The sequence below is a fragment of the Drosophila kikkawai genome, chromosome X (assembly GCF_030179895.1).
Source record: "Drosophila kikkawai strain 14028-0561.14 chromosome X, DkikHiC1v2, whole genome shotgun sequence".
In the NCBI taxonomy this organism is placed as follows: Eukaryota; Metazoa; Arthropoda; class Insecta; order Diptera; family Drosophilidae; genus Drosophila; species Drosophila kikkawai.
Genome location: NC_091733.1, coordinates 32,541,536 through 32,547,107, shown reverse-complemented (window position 1 = coordinate 32,547,107; position 5,572 = coordinate 32,541,536). Strand labels below are relative to the sequence as shown.

Sequence of the window (5,572 nt, the reverse complement as noted above, 5' to 3'; positions counted from 1 at the left end):
TCGCTTCGATGATAATATGGAACTGCGAAAACTGGTTGAACTTTCCCGGTCTGTGGAGGACTTGGCATATTTTTTTGGCACCCTCTTCCCGAAGATTATTCGTGAAACGCAAAACGCGCATCCAGACAATGTATCGAAAGCTATCAATACTTCAAAAAATAGATTATTAAGTCTCAAATGTTTTTTTTTAAGTAAAGGGGAAATTATGGGTACATTTAAAATAATTAATAATATTTTTAATTTTATATTTAATATTTAAATAATATTTAAAGCTATCAATACTTCATAAAAAATATTAATTAATTATATTATATAAATATTGAGTCTCAAATGTTTTTTTTAAAGCTGAAATTGTGGGTAATAATAATAATTAATAGTTTTAATTTTTTATTTAATATTGTTATTATTATATTATTATTGTTATTTATTATATTATTATTATATTATTATTATATTATTATTATATTATTATTATATTATTATTATATTATTATTATTTTATATGACATGTTTAGAAAACAAGCCAAGCGTTTGTACTACTTTCATTATTTAATCTAAGCTTTTAAATAATAATTACGTAAAAACCAAGAGACCTGGCTGAAAATTAAGTTTAAAAAATATTTTAACAAGTAATATATTTTGTAATATTACATATATTTTAATAAATTAATTATTTAATATTTTAACCAGTAAATGTTTGCTTTTGTCTCTCCTCTTCTTTGGGGCTTCACTTTTTTTTTATTCCCAAAAAAAAAAAAACTCCTTTCTGCCTGCTAAATATCAACCGACCTGTGGCCACTCACGTGCCCCTGTGGCATTTGTCAGCCCAGTTTTTACGACGGGGGAAATGGTGCTGCTGGGGCGATGAAGATGAATGGACAGCGGCAGAAGTTTAAGGAGCCTTTGCCACGCAGCCAGCACGGCGTATGCGTAATGCGGCCAGCCTACAGCATTTGGGCATTTCAATTGCAAATTAGCCAAGAGCCAACGTCAACGTTCAGGTGCCACGCCCCAAACGCCGCCCCCTCTGAAGTGTTCCGCATGCCTTCTTTTTAGGTACCCTGGACCAAACAGTGTATTCTGCAGGGGATTTTAGTTTTAAGGAGGAAAGGTTTTAATTAATTGAAATATTCACTTTTTGTTGTATTTATTTTTGTTTATTTGCGGGTAATTTTCTTTTGCATATATTAACATCTATATATCAATATTTACATAAATATGTATGCATATATGTATATCACTTAATCAGACTCCTACTCTGAGAGCAGAGCTTAGAGCGAAGATGATAAGCAATAATGTGAGAGCGAATTAGTCGGCTCAGCTTAACTCTCAGTGTGGGCGCTCTCATACACGTAGTGTTTGTGTTTGTGTGTGTGTTCGTTCGTTTCTTTGAAATTACCAGCTCCGCTCTGTTCTCCGCTCTGTTCTCAGCTCTCGCTCAGCTTAGAGCGAAGATAATATGAGAGCGAATTAGTTAGCTCAGCTTAGCTCTCAGTGTCGGCGCTCTCATACACGTAGTGTTTGTGTGTGTGTGTGTTCGTTCGTGTTCTCTGACATTATCAGCTCTCCTATCAGCTCCGCCCTCAGCTCTGCTGGCAGCTCTCGCTCACCTCTGCTCGCAGCTCTCGCTCACCTCTGCTCACACCTTTGCTTTAAGTAAGGCATAACACTTATACTCTCTAGCTCTCTTTCTAACAACCTCTCTACATCTCGATCTAACTCTCTCCTTCCAGCTACCTCTAAATAGAGGCAACTCAGCCAACGCTGCGATGGCGAAAAAAGGTAGGTGAATGTCATCAACTGTCATCAACTTGGTAAGTCCAAGCCAAGACTATTTATTATTCTATTATTATAAATATCTTATGAAATCGTAATATTATATTAGGGACAGTAGAGATTTTGTAAAGATGAAGTCAGGGCCTGAAATTTCTTTACTTAATCTTTACATAAAATAAATGAATTATTTTGGAACTTAAAAAAATATATATTTTTTCGAATACATGTACCTTAATTAAATTCCTTTAAATATATATATATATGTTTTTTTTTATAATTATTTTCAAAGCCCCTTAGAAACCTTTTATTTGTTTTTTAAATTTATTTATATTCTATATTTATTTCCAAAACCTCTTACCCTAAAGATTTTCTGTTTACTGGGGATCCCCATGGTCGGGGCCTTTTGTCCGAGGCATTCTTTCTGGTTAGCCTTTGCCTCTGTGTGTGTGCGGCAATTTGAATGATTTATGTTGATTGCGTATAATTGCATGTTGTGTCCTTGTCCGCCTCTTTGTCCCCAGGTGCGTTTGCCGGCCACGTGACAAATCCCCGCCAGCTTGGCCCCCTGGCCTGCCTCTGGTGCTTCTTCGTTTTTCGCTTTTCCTTTTCCACCTTTTTCCCCCATTCCCCTATTCCGCGGCCTAACCTCAGACTTTTGCGGCGCATTGTTGTTGGAGTTGAGGTTGCTGCCGCTTTTATGACGCTCCATCTGTCAGCGGCTTGTTGTGACAACGTTCTTGCCGGGGAGTTGGGGTTTCCCTCTCTTATTTTTTTTTCTATGGAAAATGCAGGAAATGTGGGACAGCAGGAGTGGGGCGACTGGCTGCTTATCTAATTACGCGCCGAAAAGCACGCAACACAAAAATGCCGACTCGGTTGGCCCGACCAAGTTGTCTTTTGCGGCACGACGCTTCATTTTTCTAATGCCGGCAGAGGGGAGGGGGAAATGGCAGCCAGGAATGGCGGTGGGTCAGGATCTGGCTTTAGATCTGAGTCTGTGTGTGTGTGTGTTTGTGGCTGACTTTTGCCAAATGGCAGAGGCGCGCTCGCATTTATTTCGCTTGTAAACGAGCGCAATTTGCAATTTGAGCGCGTCCGCTTCGCGTGTAGCCCTTTCCGACCCCGCCCTTGGACATAAAAGGGGCGTGGACCGCCCCCATTTGCAATTGAATATTTATTTGCATTTGCCCTCGGGTGTGGCGCAACTTAAAAATTATTACGCATACGCAGCGATGTCAGCGGGAAGAAAAAAAGTCGGCAAAACGGAAACTAATTGGGAATCAAATCATATAAAAGGGAAAGAAGGGCGCAGCAAACACTCTTTTAATCAGAGTAAGTGTGACCTTTTTCAGGGGTGGACACAGGATATCATAAGACTTCTTAAATAAAACTAAATACCAAAATATTATTATTATTTTTTTTATTTCTGTGCAAACTTATTTTATTTATTTAAAATATTGTTTTTAAATAAAAGTTATTACCGAAATAGTGTAAACAGTTTGCATACAAAAAAAAATATATATATTTCAAATAATAATACATACTTGGATGTTATTTAAATATATTAAAAATTCCTTATTTAATACATACATTAATATATTTAAATAAAATGTGTTTAAGTATAAGCCATTTGAGACTCGTTAAAATTCTTTAAAAATTCAGAAACCTGGTCATACACAGAAAAAATTATCGTGGGTAAATCCAACCATTTCGTGGGTTAAAAGGTAACAACCAAAATCTTGGGTTCCATGAACTGTACGCTGCAGTATAACGACGTAACGCGTTACGTAACATGTACTGCTCTACAGTACATGGAACCAAGATTTTGCGGTTAAAAAGCGCCAAACCACGAAAATTGTGAAATACACTATTTTACTATTTTACTCTAGACTACCCCCGACTACAGTAATTGCAGTTCATATTACCACCAAAATAAAACCAAAAATTATTTTAAAATTTTAATAGTATTTTTTTAATTACTTATTCTTTAAAAATATTTACAGATGGTCTTAATTAATATTTTTTTAATTACTTATTCTTTAAAAATATTTACAGAGGGTCTTAATTAATAATATTATGGACTTATATATATATATTTCCTATATTATGAATAAATAAATTAAATATTAAAATTGTAAATTTATTAATAAATAAATATTAAGTCAAACGATGATTATCAATACTCACAAATATATATTTGTCCATATTTCACATCCGAACTGGTACTTTTGTCTCGACTATAGCTTTTCTGAAATAAAAATTGATTTAAATAAATTTGTTTATTAAAATTAATAGAAAACGGCCAAATATTTTACTTACATTTTGTTGATTCCATTTACATAGTTATGTTTTATAGTTACATGTGAATACTCTCACCTGAAAACAAAATAGAAAAGTATAAAAGATTTAATTATATACATATGTATATCATAATAAAATATAAAACAAACGGTTCTTGGATGTCAGTGCCAGCTATCTTGCTCGCACTCGCCTGAGATGGTTGCCATCGCAAGTCAACAAGAAGCCAAAAAATACATTTGCATGCATGTACATGTCCGCTGATCGCTATTCAAATTGTAAAATAAAGAAAAGCAATCAAGGATCAGTGCCAAATATAAGTTTTTACATATATGTACATATGTATATATTTTAATCTGTATACTAACTTTACTTTTAAAAGCGTTTCTTCTTGCGATCAGCAGCGTACGTGTACTTGCATATGTACATACATACATATATGTACTTATATGTATGCATAAATGCATATGTATATGTACATATGCCAATTGCGGATCTAATTATACTTTAAATGATTGTTTGGGAACTTACCGAGAAATGTGGGTAATAGGTCTCTGAAATCCCACTCCTCCAGAAGATCCTCCAAGGTAGCCACTTCGTCAATATCACTCAGAACTTTTACTTTTAACTTTTTCACTTCACTTTTTCGCTGCACAACTTCTCGAAACCGACGCCGCTTTTTAAGTGTGCCCGAAATCGTTTTTTCAAGAAACGCTTGCTATATACTAGAAGTTTGGAAATATATACCAGAATTATATCAGAAAGTATTTTAGTGGGCAGAAAAAGTAATGGATTTTCATAAAATATTTAATAAAATTATAAAATGTTAATGTTACTTACCTTGGGAATGCAAAAATACATACACGATACCAAACAAGATAAAGAAACACATAAAACTTTTTACGTTAAACCTACAGTATTTTGACTGCAGCTGACAGTTACGACAGTTCGCAAAGCCAACAACAAAAAACACACAGAATCTCGTACGTAAGGGTGACTGAAATTGACTGTCATATAAACTGTCGTGCAGTCACCAAATCCAACAACAAAATACATTGACAGTAGCTTTACTGTTATTTAACCAAAAGAAATTGTTCATTTAACCCACCAGAATTTTTTCTGTGTACTAATCACATGCATACCATCCACTGAACCAGTGAACCACTGACCCGCCGTAACGCCCAATGCAAAAGGCAAGCTAATAAAATGTACTTTATGCCGGAACGTGCATGGACTCTGAAAGCGTCCGAGAAACGCGTCCTGACAGGCAAAATCCTGGGAATGTGGTAAATGGGGGGGAGGCAGAGTTTCCTCTGTGGGCAAAAAAAAGGGGGAAAATGCGAAAAGCCATTGCCGTACGTATCTCTCTCTTGTTTCGCTCGCATCACGCGGTGGCGCTGCCGGCTGCCTAATTATAATTTTGCATTCTGCTGGCGCATGCAAAATTCATGAACGAGAATTCATTCCATTTCAGTACATCTCTCGCTTGGTGCCGGGG

The 5,572-nt window shown here is 35.6% G+C and overlaps 1 long non-coding RNA gene across 2 annotated transcripts; it reads right to left on the bottom strand.

The window, feature by feature from the left end:
* Nucleotides 1-3,750: 3,750 nt before the first annotated feature.
* LOC108085061 (uncharacterized) lies at nt 3,751-4,771 on the bottom strand. Of its 2 annotated transcripts, XR_001771082.3 has the most exons (5): nt 4,606-4,771; nt 4,227-4,341; nt 4,096-4,152; nt 3,964-4,024; nt 3,751-3,875 (listed from the first exon to the last, which is right to left on the bottom strand). It is a non-coding gene; the product is annotated as an uncharacterized lncRNA (long non-coding RNA). The 2 variants fall into 2 exon arrangements; XR_011445670.1 differs by lacking the exon at nt 4,227-4,341.
* Nucleotides 4,772-5,572: the final 801 nt, after the last annotated feature.